The following is a 15,520-nucleotide window of genomic DNA, read 5'->3' as shown; positions in this document are numbered from 1 at the left end:
CGCCCACCTTGGCTTCCCAAAGTGTTGGGATTCCAGGCGTGAACCACTGCTCTGGGCCCGTCTTCACACATCTTACATCATTCTGTTTAAACAATGTTTTTCTACTTTGAGAGATAATAAATTCTATGTAACCATCATCCAGGTTAATAAATAAAATAATTCTAAGATCTTAGAAGCCTCTCCTTTATGTGCCCTTCCCTCTCTCAAGGAGCTCACCACCATCCTAACTTTGGGGTTAATGAGAACAATGCTTTTAGTTACAGTTTTACCACCAAAGCATGTATTGTTAGTTTGAGCTATTTTGAACTTATATAAATGGCAGTATTTTAATTTGTTTCTTTCAGTAAATGCAGTGTTTATAAGGTTTATCTATATTGATGAATGTAGCTATTTTTTAATGTATCTATTTTGCCAGGCATGCACCTGTAATCCCAGCTACTCAGGAGGCTGAGGCAGGACGGTTGCTTGAGCCCAGGAGTTCAAGACCAGCCTAGGCAATATAGTGAGACCCACTCAATCAAGTAATCAGTCAGTTATTTTTGATAAATAATACATGTATCAATTTTAATGTTAAGGTATATTTGTATTGTTTTCAGTTTTAGGTTTTTGGAAACAATGCTTCTGTAAATATTCTAGTACCTGTCTCATGGGAGTGAAGTTGCTGAATTGTAAGATGCATGCATGTTCGTCTCTGCTAGATCATGTGAAATTGTTTTCAGAATTGATTTAAAATGTGCTCCCAACACTATGAGTTCCAGCTGCTCCATATATTTACCAATGCTTGGTATTGTTGTATTAATTAATTAATTAATTAATTTATCTATTTATTTGAGACGGAGTCTTGCTCTGTCGCCCAGGCTGGAGTACAGTGGTGCGATCTCAGCTCACTGCAAGCTCCGCCTCCCGGGTTCACACCATTCTCCTGCCTCAGCCTCCAGAGTAGCTGGGACTACAGGTGCCTGCCACCACGCCCGGCTAGTTTTTTGTATTTTTTAGTAGAAACGGGGTTTCACCGTGTTAGCCAGGATGGTCTCAATCTCCTGACTTCGTGATCTGCCCTCCTAGGCCTCCCAAAATGCTGGGATTACAGGCTTGAGCCACCGCGCCCGGCCTGTTGTACTTTTTAATTTTTGCCAATGTGGTGGGTGTACGATAGTCTCATTTTGTTTTTGCTTTGATAACTAATGAAGTTGACCACCTTTACATATGTTTTTTGTTTATTTCTTTAGTTAGGGTATTCAGTTTATACTTACTGCCCCAGCAGAATTATTAAAATGGTCCCCGTTCATTCTCTAACACGTCTTGGTTTGGACAATACATTGTATGGCACCCTAACCTTAGTGGGGTCCCTCCACTAACATGGAAATTTCCTTCTTGCTCATTAGTGTTTAGGATGATGTGGTCTGGCATCTCTGAGGAAAGAAAAAAAAATGGGATAGATACAGAGGATTGAGTAAAAACCAGATGAGAGGGAAACCAAACTCATTAACTGGGATTACTCAGTCTGACTCAGGATGACCATTTCCAAAATAATGTGTGATGGAGCCTTCAAATGGGTACAAAGCAGATGGGTTTGAGCAACATAATCCAGCAGTAAAAGTGAAAGAATTTGTTTACCGATTTCTCAGAAATGACTCAAGGCACGTTCATGATTTGAAAGCTGGTCACAGTGTCTACTGCAACCACTCACTCCCCTTTCAGTCTGTAACAAATCTCTTAAAAACTGACATGTGAAACCACTTGTATGTTTCTTACCTTGAGATCATTTTGTGAAGTTTCTTACTCTATTTTTAAAAATGTGTTTGTTAGATTTTATTTTCTAAGTAATACTGATTAAAAATATTTATACATCTACTTTTAAGTCCACAGTTTAGCACTTTTATTTGTATGGCTTTAAAAGTTATAGCACAAGGTCTTTAAGGATTGGGGGAAAAGATTCCATTCAAAACAAAGCCTGATAATTATAGACATGTTTTTCTCTGTACTTTATTTTAAATACATTAATTTTTAAATGATGCTCATCTTTTTTTCCATCTGGTGGTAAAATACTAGTGCAACTTTCATCCAAATAAAGTTTACCACAGATGTCAATGAATTTTCCCAATTGAAAATTGCCCTTCAGCTGCCACTAAACAAAATTTCTCAACCTAACTTAAGTGAAAAGAACTGTTGGTTGTCATTATAAGCAAAAATACAAAGTATCATAGCATTGTCTACATTGCTCCTTACAATACAAACTTTGAAAGAACCAGAGATGCTTTATAGGAGTTTAGTCGGTTTTGAAAAGGCACATGGGTATGTGTGTGTATGTGTGTTTTAATATTCTAGAAATTTCCCCATCACAACTCTTCCTGTTGCAGAGATGCTTTGGTGACTACCAGGCTAGACAAGAACACTTATTCAGACTAAAGAAAGCCAGAAGCCAAAATTCAGCCATACAGTTACAATGTACTTTTCATCATGCAGCCTTGTATTTCCTATATATTCGATTTTCTACCATACATTAGAATACATAAACTTTTATTCTAATAATTTAAGTTTGATTTCACAATATGGAAAAAATTTGAGGAAGAACATGACCTGGGAAAGAGAATAGGGAGAACTTTTACCACAATGAAAACAGTTACATTCGTACCCCTCTATGTGATAAGAATATAACCCATTTAAGTTATGGAAAAGATCCCTTCAGTTATGGAAAAGATCCCTCTGCTGTGGCATTAAGTTGGGGGAGGGGAATCGATCTGTTTCAACGGAAACAGAAGCAACAGGAAATAGCTTAACTTTGGTCCACTTGTCTGTTAGCTTAAGGACAGTCATACTGCCCATAATCAGTTCAAAAACCCGACAAGTATATTTAAAAATATATTCATGTGTAATTTCATTCTAAAACCGGCATAACTGTTCTATCCTCATTCTCTGCCTTTTCAGCTTCAGAATGTGCTGTGGGCATGGTCTCTAATCCTCAGCATCTTCATGATCTTCCCTGGCAGCCTCATCAGCATCTGCTTGGCAAGGCTCTGTCTCCTCTTGGGTCATGATTTCTGGGGTCATGTGGACCAAGCCTGCTTCTGGAAGTTCGCTTTGTACTTCCACTGGCATCTGATTTACCCATTCCACATGCAGCTCCTCTCCGTGTACTCCAGTACCCTCTTCAGGCTGAATTCAGCACACTGAATTCAACCCTCGTGGGCCTGGTCTGGAAGCTCACTTGTGTGTATCGGGCACCTGGCTGTCCTGGCATGGATTTGGGTGGATGTGTTCCGCGGTCACTTGTGCTGAATCCACCTGGACCTGAAACAGTAGGAGCACATGCACCTTCCCAGCTTGTTCTGTAATATCATTGATGTCACAGGTTCAGCTTGTACACATGTTTCTACTGAAAGAACTTTTTCCATTACTAGATGCTCTGAAATATTGTATCACTGAGATGCCCCCTTAATTTATTTCCTTGCATAAACCACAAGTCGCATAAAGTGTAATGGTTGGGTTTATCTCTAGTATGTATTACCAAGTGATGTTTGAACTGGTCCCAGCTGTTAAACACGCTGTTGCAGACCTGGCGTTCATAGAGCTTCTTTCTTTATGTTTTTGCCCCTACTCGTTTGGCATGCAGTGAGGTGACATTTGAGGGGCTGTTTCTAGCAAATGTTCATGACAATTTGGATATTCAAAAGGTTTTTCACCTGTATGTTTTCAAAGATGTTCTTTAAAATGTCCGAAATGGTCAAACTGTTTCTCACAGTACTGACATACATGAACTTTTCCCCCCGTTCTTTGCTTCTTACTGCCTCCACGTTCTTCAAGGTGGGTCACAATTCAAGTGCTGTTTCCATGCGCTCTCCTGAAGATACCTTTTACTGCATATTTCACAGTTGAAACTCTCAGTGAAGTGTGATTTCACGTGTTCCTGTTTGCTTGTGGGGTCAGATGCACAGCTGACGTCTTCTTTAATCTGCCCTTTTCTGTCACCTTGGTGGTACTGAAACAGGAAAAGCTCCCTTATCCCCCGCACAGGGTGTGTGATGGGGGCGTGGCTAGCTTCTTCGGTACCTGCGGCGCAAACACCTAGCGGGGCAGGTTGTGGTCGTGGGCTCCAACCCCACGGCAGTGTCTCGGAGTAAATGTTTCCAGCTCCTGAAGCCCCAGTGGGCGTGTGTTACAGGTGCTCTTTTAATTTTGCTGTCTGTAGGCGGCTTGTGTCAATCAGCTCAATTAGACCCTCTGCCTTATCACAAAGACAGAAGGCTTTCTGTAGCCCAAGGTTCTTGCCCTAGTGTACGGATCACATGTGGGCTTGGAGTATGAGTGCAAGGTTTTATTGAATGGTGGAAGTACATCTCAGCCGATGCATGGGGAGCCAAAAGGGGGATAGAGTGGGAAGGTGGTTTTTCCCTTAGAGTCAGGCCGCTCAGCGGTCACACTGTTCTCCTACCGCCCCTGCCATATTCCCCAGGGCATCCGCGTTCTGCCGGTTGGGTTGATGGCCTGCCAGCTCTGCGGGTGCCTGTTCCTGTGCTCTTCCGCTCCCCTGCTCCGCTCCATGTCCAGCCGCCTGCGTGCACTTCTGCCGCTGTGTTCCTCTCCACATCTCATTGCTTGTGTCTGTGCCTGCTAGGGTCTGGGGGTTTTTATAGGCCCAGGATGCGGGTGTGGCAGACCAGGGTAGTCTTGGAAAAGGCAACATAATGGCTCTTCATAATGGCCAGAAACAGAACGTAGTGGCATTGTAACCCCTATCAGAGATAATCATGAAAGAAAATGGAGTAGGAAAATACTCCCATGGGGTAGGACTTGAAGCATTATGGCCCGTTGTCTTATTGTCTACTGTTTGTTGAAGGTGAGATCATCTGGCATAAGATTCCTTGCTGATTTATGAATAATACATGAGGAGAGGATTCATACTGATTTATAGGTAGAGCCTAATGGTTTGGTCACATAACCAGGGACTCACAAGGCATCAGATTAGAGGACAGGTGACAATGAGATTTAGGAAACAGATTTTGAAAATGTCTCTCTTTTTTTTTTTTTTTTTTGAGATGGAGTCTCACTCTGTCACCCAGGCTGGAGTGCAGTGGCGCGATCTCGGCTCACTGCAAGCTCCTCCTCCCGGGTTCATGCCATTCTCCTGCCTCAGCCTCCAGAGTAGCTGGGACTACAGGCGCCCGCCACCACGCCTGGCTAATTTTTTTTGTAATTTTAGTAGAGACGGGGTTTCACGGTGTTAGCCAGGATGGTCTCGATCTCCTGACCTCGTGATCCACCCACCTCGGCCTCCCAAAGTGCTGGGATTACAGGCGTGAGTCACCGTGCCTGGCCTAAATTTTGTATTTTTTAGTAGAGACGGGGTCTCACCATGTTGGCCAGGCCAGTCCTGAATTCCTGACCTCAGGTGATCTGCCTGCCTCGGCCTCCCAAAGTGCTGGGATTACAGGTGTGGGCCTCTGCACCCAGCCTGAAGTTTTCTTTGTTTCTGACTTCAAGGGCTTTGATGGCTTCTAGCATTTGTAGACGTTCTGCTGCTTTCCATACATCACTGGCTGCTGCTCCTCCTTGTATCATTAATTTTGCTGTACATGTGAACTCAATTAAATTGCAAAAGGCCGTTTTACTAACACCTTCTATCTCCACCAAAGGTTCTTGGGTAAACTCCAGAAAGAATTTGTAGAAGGCGGCGGGGCCAGGTGGCTCATGCCTATAATCCCTTTGGAAAGGATTACAGTAATCCCTGTAAACACTTTGGGAGGCCGAGGTGGGCAGATCACCTGAGGTCAGGAGTTCGAGACCAGCCTTGCCAACTTGGCAAAACCCCGTCTCCACTAAAAATACAAAAATTAGTCAGGTATGGTGGTGGGTGCCTGTAGTCCCAGCTATGTGGGAGGCAGAGGCAGGAGAATCACTTGAACCTGGGAGGCAGAGGTTGCAGTGAACCAGGATTGGGTCACTGCACTCCAGCCTGGGCAACAAAGTGTGACTCCATCTCAAAATAATAATAATAATAATAATTTGTGGAACTTACTGCAAGCAGCCACAACAGCCTTGTGAGCCTTCAGATGGTGTCCGTCTACAATCAGGGTGATGTCAGTAAAGCAGTCCTGCCCTCATGTTCATTCAGTTGGTCAAGGATCATGTTTTGACATTCACGGAACTTCTGTAGGCATTCCATCGTCTCTTCAGCCTCCATGGCTGCTGGCTTGCTCTGCCTTATGCTCTGCCCTCGTTCCTCTCTGTCCCTCAGAGCCTCTGGTTTTGTGCTTTCTCCTTCCAGGGCATAATGTGCCCCACAGCTTTCCCTATCCCTAACCCATGGCTCTCCCTCCATTTCCCCCACAAAAGCCGAGTGCTCCCTCTGCTCAGGCCCCGCTGGTGCTCGGGCCCCGCTGGTGCACGTGTGCTCAGTTGGACACACAGGTGGCTGTGGCCTCTTACTCTATTTTGAAGACTTGGCTGTAATTGTGCTATTAAACGTCTTCCATATCATACTCAAAAGCAATGCTTCATTTCCCCCCAAAAGAAGAAATCAAGTAAGTAAAAACATGTTATAATTTATATAGAAGGGTACTTTGCATTTGTTAAAATGCTTTATAGTGGTTCTAATCTTTTTCCTTAAAGAAACCCAGAGAAAGCCTTTCTTTCTCAGCTGTATAGATGGAACAGGTGAGGGGAGGGGATACAGTGGTGTTGCCCAGAGCTTCTGAGTCCGTGGCTGAGCCCAAAGCTCCCAAGGCAAATATGACAAATGTTATTTTATTCCTATTTATAAAGCTCCCTTACAGCTGGAGGGATTTTCTTCTAAATCTACTAAAAATTGAAGTACCTAAAAACAACAGCCCCACATTTGGAAACGGACCAACGGTGGGAAGTTTTAGCTTTTGTTTCTCAGATTATAACTGATGACCAGACTGGGGTCTCCTAAAGACCCTAAAAAAAAAGGAGGTGTCTTCATTCTCACGGGCTCCACCCAACCTTGAGATTGCTAATAATTCAGATGTGGAGCATTCCGTAGCAAGAGGATCGTGCGCTCATTTATTTGTGGCACTCCTTCCCCAAACTACGCTGGGAGACACATCAATCAGTGTGTTTCAGTCAGTGTGTTACAAAGACCTGATGCTGTGCTGTTCAATATGGCAGCCACCAGCCACAGGTGGCCATTTAAATTCTAATTAAAATTAAGTAAAACGGAAAAAGCCAGTTGCTCAGTGGCACTAGCAATGTTTTGAGTGCTCAGTAGTGACATATGCCTGGAGGCTATCATACTGGGTAGTACAGATATATTTCCATCACTCCAGAAAGTTCTGTTGGACAATACTGCCTCTTGGTGTGTTATGGTGAGTAAGACTTCCCAAATGGTTTTGGTGTCTTTTGTCATGCGGGCTGCTGGGCTGCCTCATATCCTTTTTTTTTTTTTCCTGTTTTTAAGAGACAGGGTTTGGCTCTGTCACCCAGGCTGGAGTGCAGTGGTGCGGTCATAGCTCACTGCAGTCTTAAGTTCTGGAGCTTAAGTGATCTTCCCACCTCATCCTCCCAAGTAGCTGGGACTACGGGTGGGTACCACCATGCCTAATTTTAAAAATTTTTTTGTAGAGATGGGATCTCATTTTATTGCCAAGGCTGGTCTTGAACTCCTGGGCTCAAGTGATTTTCCTGCTTCAGCTTCCCAAAGTGCTGGGATTACAGACGTGCACCACTGCGCCTGGCCCCGCCTCATATCTCTCACTGTTTCAAAGCCCAGCCCCTCGTTGGCGCCATCCCAGGCATGTGAGTCTTCCCCAGGGCCACCCTGCCCTTTATTTCTCTCTAAATTCCCTCACTTTCATGGGAAGCCTCTTCAAAATTAGAAATTGGCAGGTATGTGTCGTTCTTTTAGCTGTGTGAAGCTCTTGATCCCTCAGGTCCCACAGCTGTCTTCTGTCAGCGAGGCTCACACGTCTGTGTCCCTGGTCACAGGTGCGAGTGGGGCACATTCCTCATCCTCCCTGGCCCTGCTTGCCCTGCCCTCCAGGAACTCCGCATGCATGGGCGTTCCCCAGGCTCCCCCGTTGCTCTCTTCTGTTTGTCACATCTCTGTTTCTCCTCCTGGCCAAACCCTCTGCATCTTCAGCTAACTGTTTGCTGGATTAGAAGCTGTTTATGTACTTAGCAGAAAGAAAACTTGCCATTTCTGAAGGAAGAAATGAGGCAGCAAATGTGCAGGGGAGAACAAGATTAGGCAGGATCAAAAGACAAAGGCAGGATGCTCGCAACAAAGCTGAAAATTATAACCCTGATGGTTCATTCTCGTGGAATTCACTGGCTGCCAGCACACTATGGGTGTAACCATAAGGCCTGTGGATGATCTCTCTGCCTTGTCCCCAGCTCTCATCTGGTAACATCCTCTCGCAGTGCTCGAGGTCATCGTTAAGACATGAGAGAGAACAGCATGCCAATGAATTAATTTGCGTGGATGCAAGTATTTGATCAGTTCTTCCATCCACAAATCTGGAAATAAGTAAATGTATTTTACATTTGAAAAGTATGAGAAATATGATTGGAAATATTTATTTGTCATACTTTTAAAATGTATTAAAATATTTTAACATATTTTAAATAAAACAAGCAAGAGCACAGAATTAAGTAAATGAAACATCAGTCCTTAGTCACATGTTGAGGTTCTCCAGAGAAACAGAATCAGACATACATAATACATAATTATATGTATATATATTTATACACACATATATGTATACATGTGTATATGGATACACCTATATGTATACATGCATGTATGCAGATAGGTGTGTGTATAAATATATATACACATATGTGTGTGTGTATATATAGGAATATATACATACATATACAGAGAGAGATTTATTTTAAGGAACTGGCTCTTGATTGGGGGGTTTGTAGGTTGGGGCTGGCTAACAGGCTAGAAATTCTGGGAGGAGCTGATATCGTAGTCGAGTCTGAAGGCAGAATTCCGTCGTCTTCAGGGACCTCAGTCATTTTAAGACCTTTAACCGACTGGATGAGACTCATCTACATTACAAAGGGAAATCTGTTCTACTCAAAGTCTACTGATTTAAATATTTAAATATTAATCACACCTAAAATATATCTTCGTAGCAACATCGAGACTGGTGTTTAACCAAACAACTGAGCATCAGAGCCTAGCTAAGTTGACACGTCAAATTCACCCTCACTGTCACCAAACATCTAATTAACAGGACGGATGAGTGGATTCGTTTGCTCAGGCTGCCATAACAAAGTACCACAGGCTCGGCGGCTTCAAGCACAGAGATTCGGAGAGGAAGGTGTGGCCAGGGCTGCGCTCTGAGGCTCTCTCCTTGGCTTGTAGACGGCCGTCTTCTCTGTGTGTTTTCAGCTGGTCTTCCCTCTGTGCGTGTCTGTGTCCTGATCTCTTTTTAGAGGATGCTGATCGTGTTGGATAAGGGCTCACCCTCATGATCTCACTTTAATTTACTTCCTACTTAAAGACTCCATCTCCAAGGACGCTCACATTCCGAGATACTGAGGTTTAAAATGTCAATGTTTGAAATGTTGGTGGTGAGGGACACAATTTAGCTTATGACAGTGGGAAAACAGACAATTCCAAGGTGGCAGTGGGTATGCATTGTGCTGAGAAGTGCCGAGTTCAGTGCAATCACTTGCAAGTTATGTTGATCTGAAAGCTGAAGATCAGTTTGCGTTGATAAATGGATAACTTTCCCTGTGTGCCTTAAAACTGTCTTCACATTTAAAGGATGAGTATATGTGCTCAACTATTAGGCTGAAAAAAAAGTTGCACTATTAAGTAGACAAACAATTTGCCACCTTGAAATGCAGGGATAGGTATGACTCCACATGGTGTCACCGTAGATAGATATCAGCATCCTCCTTCTCCAAAAATAATAAAGCGAAGTTGCTGGATGGGGCTGTTGGCTACTCTCTTTGGTGTAGAGGTTCACTACCTGTTGTTTTTAAATGTATATTTTATTATTATTATTATTATTATTTGCCACAGGGTTTTGCTTTGTCACCCAGGCTGGAGTGTAGTGGTGCGATCATGGCTCACTGCAGCCTCCAACTCCTGGGCTGAAGGGATCCTCCCGCCTCAGCCTCTGAGTAGCTAGGGCTACAGGTACATGCCACCACACCAAGCCATCTTATTTTGTGGGGGAAGGGGGCTGAGGAGAGCACCTTTTGGAGGTGGGTGGGAACATTCTTTCTGGCTTTTAAAATTTTTTCTTTGTGGAGACAGGTCTTACTATGTTGCCTAACCTGGTCTCAAACTCCTGGCCTCATGCAGTCCTCCTGCCTCAGCCTCTAAAAGTGCTGGGATTATAGGCATGAACCACCACAGCAGGGCTTGCTACCTGTTTATTTATTTTAGATTCGGGGGTGCATGGGCAGGCTTGTTACAAGGGTATCTTGTGTGATGCTGAGGTTTTGGCTTCTGTAGATCCGGTCAACCAGACAGTGAACATAGTACCAAACAGGAAGGTTTTTTAGCCCTTGCCCCCCTCCCTCCCTCCCTCCTTTTGGAGTCCCCAGTGTCTTTCGTTCCCATCTTTATGTCCATGTGTACCCAGGGTTTAGCTGCCACTTACAAGTAAGAACGTGCTATATTGTGTTTTCTGTTTCTGTGTTAATTTGCTTAGCTACCTGCTTTTAATACTTAGACTGATTAGTCCTCTTCTAGATGAATTGTAAGATTATTGATTTGTTTTCTGATTAGAAAAAGTAATACTCTGGCTCGTTGCAGAATTTTGAAAAATGTATAAAAGTATGAAGAAATAAAATATCAGAGCAATTTCACTATATATTTGAAAAATCACTTGATCCATTAGTATCTTTCTAATCTCTTTTTCTAGGCATACATATACTTTTTCAATAAAATTGAGATTACATTAAATATAGTGTAATATTCTGCTTTCACATATAACATTTCCCTGTTGATTATTTTTGAAAATATGTAAATGGTTGTATGATGCATTTATCCATATCCACAAAGGTATCCATTCATTTCACACTTTTTTTTAGCACCTTCAGTGTGCTCTTCCTTGTGCTAAGTCCTGGGAATGCACTGATGAAACAGACGGGGATCCTGCTTTCACAGAGCTTTCCCCACTTTCTGGATGTATGTATTTATTTAACCTTGTCTTTATTCTGCTCAGAGAGACTGACTTAGCCGAGAGGAAGGCATTTTTGTCCTTTCCCTCTTCCTGCTGCATGCCTGGAATAGGAAATGATGGCTCGTACTTCTGCAGCCATCTTGGACCACAAAGTAACACTGAGGATGGAAGCCAAATACTGAATATGGGACATATAGGAATCTGGTCCCTGTACAAACCATGGAGAGAGTTCATGGGCCCCAGATTATCCACAGCAGGACTTCTGTGAAACAGAAACTTCTAACTTGTTTAAATCACTGTTGATATGGGTTTTTCTGTTAAATGCAGCAACTCATTTCCTAATTGATACAATGCTATTTGTACAGAAGCTTCAAATTTCTTTTTTTTTTTTTTTTTTTCTGAGATTAAGTCTCTCTCTGTTGCCCAGGTTGGAGTGCAGTGGCATGATCTTGGCTCATTGCAACCTCCACCTCCTGGGTTCAAGTGATTCTCCTGCCTCAGCCTCCCAAGTAGCTGGGATTACAGGCACCCACCACCACACCCTAATTTTTGTATTTTTAGTAGAGACAGGGTTTCACCATGTTGGCCAGGTTGGTCTCGAACTCCTGACCTCAAGTGATCCACCCACCTTGACCTCCCAAAGTGTTGGGATTACAGGCATGAGCCACCGTGCCTGGCCAGAAGCTCCAGATTTCTGTCATCAAATACATCACATTTTATCAACCCTGAGACACATCTTTTCTTACAATGCAGTCTCTCTGGAATCAGTATCATTTAATATGTCATAGTTAAATTACTTTTTTTATTGAGGTAAAATTTATATAACATAAAATTCATCATTTTAGCCATTTAAAATCATACAATTCATGACTTTTGGTACATTCACAATATTGTGTAACTACCATCACTGCCTAATTCCAGAACAGGAAATTCTGTACCAGTTAAGTGGTCACTCCCCATCCCCTGTCCTCCCAGCCTCTGACAACCATTAATCTGCTTTTTGGCTGTCTCAATTTGCCTATTCTGGACATTTCATATAAATTAATTAATACAACATGTGGTCTTTTGTTACTGGCTTCTTTCACTTGGAATAAGGTTTTCAAAGTCCACCAATGTTGTAGCATCAGTCAGTCAGTCCTTCATTCCTTTAGTGGCTGAATAATATTCTGTTGTACATTATTCAGCCCTAACGACGGTTGTATAATGCATTCGAACATTACACCACATTTCATTTATTCATTCAATTGATGCACATTCAGATTGCTTTCACATTCTGGCTGTAAAGAATAATGCTGTTTGAATATTCATGTACAGACAGTCCCTGACATATGATGGCTTAACTTACGATTTTTCAACTTTATAGTGGTGCAAAAATGATGTGTATTCAGTAGAAACCATACTTCAAATACCCATATGACCATTCTGCTTTTTACTTTCAGTACAATAGTCAATACATTACATGAGATATTCAATACTTTATTATAAAATAGGCTTTGTCTTAGACCAGGGGTGTCCAATCTTTTGGCTTCCCTGGGCCACATTGGAAGAAGAATTGTCTTGGGCCACATATAAATTACACTAACACTAATGATAGCTGATGAGCTAAAAATAAATCACCAAAAAGTCTCATAATGTTTTAACAAAGTTGACAAGTTTGTGTTGAGCTGCATTCAAAGCTGTTCCTGGGCTTTAGCGGCCCACAGGCCATGGGTTGGACAAGCTTGTGTTAGACGATTTTGCCCAACAGTAGACTAATATAAGTATTCTGAGCATGTTTAAGTTACATTAGGTTATGCTATGATGTTTGGTAGGTTAGGTGTATTAAATGCATTTTCAACTTGTGATATTTTCAACTTACAGTGGGTTTATCATCAGGATGTAACCCCATCATAAGTCAAGGGGCACGTGTACAGAGTTTTTTTGACTATGCGTGTTTTTCTTTTTTTTCTTTTTTTTTTTTTTTCAAGATGGAGTCTCGCTCTGTCACCCAGGCTGGAGTGCAGTGGCTGGATCTCAGCTCACAGCAAGCTCTGCCTCCCGGGTTTATGCCATTCTCCTGCCTCAGCCTCCCGAGTAGCTGGGACTACAGGCGCCTGCCACCTCGCCTGGCTAGTTTTTTTTTTTTTTTTTTTTTTGTATTTTTTAGTAGAGATGGGGTTTCACTGTGTTAGCCAGGATGGTCTCGATCTCCTGACCTCGTGATCTGCCCGTCTTGGCCTCCCAAAGTGCCGGGATTACAGGCTTGAGCCACTGCACCTGGCCATGTTTCTCTTAAGTTACACTAAGGAGTGAAATTTCTGGGTCATATGGTTGCTTTATGTTTAATGTTTTGAGGACCTGTCAAAGTATTTTCCAGAGTGGCTGTACTATGTACATTTCCAACAGTGATGTACCAGGGTTCCAATATTTCCACATCCTCAGTGCTTATTATGTTTTCATCCTTCCCAACCTAGTAGGTGTGAACCACGTTTTCTTTATGCATTCCCCAGCACTTGATGGACATTTGGGTTGTTCCCACCTTTTTACTATTATAAACAATGCTACAAATAATACTGTGAACAACTGTGTACAACACAGGTGTGTGTTCAAACATTGTGTCTGAACGTATGTTCTTCAATCTCTTGGGTATATAACTAAGAATGGAATGGCTGGGTCATATGGTAATTCTGTGTTTAATTTTTGAGGAACTGCAAAACTCGTTTTTACAGTGGCTGCATCATTTTATATCTCTACCAGCAGTGGGATTCCTGCAGACTCTCATCAACAGGCAATGAAAAGTGATAAGCACATTTTCTTTGACTCTCATTTCATTTTGCCTCTTTTATTTGGAAATTTAAATAATAGAAATCGACAAAGAGGAGAGTAGGCATTTTTATATTTATCACCCAGAAATGAACAACATTAATGCTTTGTTTAGGCTTCAGATATTTTTAAGTAAATAGAACATAACAGATTAAAAAACCTAAGCCCCCTTTTCGCCATTACCCCACCTATTATGTGGCCCCCTCTCCAGAGATAATCATTATCACAACTTGGTATCCATCCTTCTAGACTATATCTTACTAGTATTACAAATATTACAAATACATTACATGTCTCAACATGTTCTTTAAACTTTAAGTATGTGCTATCGTACTGTTTTCATCCTGCAACTTGCCTTTTTTCTAAGAAGAGCTTTCTTGAGATATATAACTGGCACACAATAAACTGCACATATTTAATGCATAGTCGGATGAGTTTGGACATATGCCTACAATAAACTGCACATATTTAATGCGTAGTCAGATGAGTTTGGACATACGCTTACATCCATGAAGGCATCACCACAGTCAAGTTAACAGACATAACTGTAAGCTCCAAAGTTTCCTTGTGTCCCTTTATTTTGGGATATGTGCATGGATGGTGAAAACATTTAACACAAACTGTCATCTTTAATAAATTTTAAAGTGTATACTACAGCACTGTTGACTGTGTATTAATACGATGCTAAATAGATCTCTTCAACTAATTCATTTTGCATCACTGAAATTTTATATCAATTAAACAACTCTCCATTTTCCTCTCCCCTGAAACATGCCTTTTAAAATAAATAGTTTTTTTTTTTTTTGAAGTCTATCCAGTGATGTGCTAGTAGATGTTTAACAATCAGCTCCTGTGGAGAGGGGATGATTTGTGGCTTTTGCTAATTTCCATGTTGTAAATACTCCTAACATAGCTTATACCAAGCTATAGATGTAACATCAACCAGCTCACAAAACTGAAATGTTAGCATTTAGTTCTCATGAGCTAGCTTCAGTGTGCCACTAAATCCGTCCCTATTGATGTTGAGATCTGAGTTTTTCTTTTTTTTATATCCTTAAGACTGTATCACAGTGTTTTTATCCATCACCCTATTGATGGATGTCTAGACTATGTCTAGGCCTTCACTGTTACAAAATGGTGCTACAGTAAACATTCTTCTGCATAGCCCTTGTGCGCAGAAGGTATGTTTATTAGATGTGGAAACACCGTTCTCTGAAGTAGTTGCCCAGTTCACCCACGTCACAAGCAGTATGTGAGAGATCCTATTTCCCCACAACCTTGCAATACTTCATCTTGTCAGACTTGCTTTTGCCCATCTAAAGGTTATAATTCCAATTATTTATTTATTATAATTCCATTTATTTATTTATTTATTTTTTATTTTATTTTATTTTATTTTTGAGACAATCTCTCACTCTGTTGCCCAGGCTGGAGTGCAGTGGCGCGATCTCGGCTCACTGCAGGCTCCACCTCACAGATTCATGCCATTCTCCCGCCTCAGCCTCCTGAGTAGCTGAGACTACAGGCACCCGCCACCACGCCCAGTTACTTTTTTGTATTTTTAGTAGAGACAGGGTTTTACCGTGTTAGCCAGGATGGTCTCCATC

General features: G+C 42.0%; 1 pseudogene; it reads right to left on the bottom strand.

Moving 5' to 3' along the window:
- Positions 1-2,713: 2,713 nt before the first annotated feature.
- LOC117072123 lies at positions 2,714-6,181 on the bottom strand (annotated as a pseudogene).
- Between the last annotated feature and the right edge of the window lie 9,339 nt (positions 6,182-15,520).

This window comes from Trachypithecus francoisi, unplaced genomic scaffold, assembly GCF_009764315.1.
Source record: "Trachypithecus francoisi isolate TF-2019V2 unplaced genomic scaffold, Tfra_2.0 Lachesis_group4, whole genome shotgun sequence".
Taxonomy (NCBI): domain Eukaryota; kingdom Metazoa; phylum Chordata; class Mammalia; order Primates; family Cercopithecidae; genus Trachypithecus; species Trachypithecus francoisi.
Note: the sequence above shows the minus strand (reverse complement) of the source record. Positions and strands in the feature narration are given on the sequence as shown.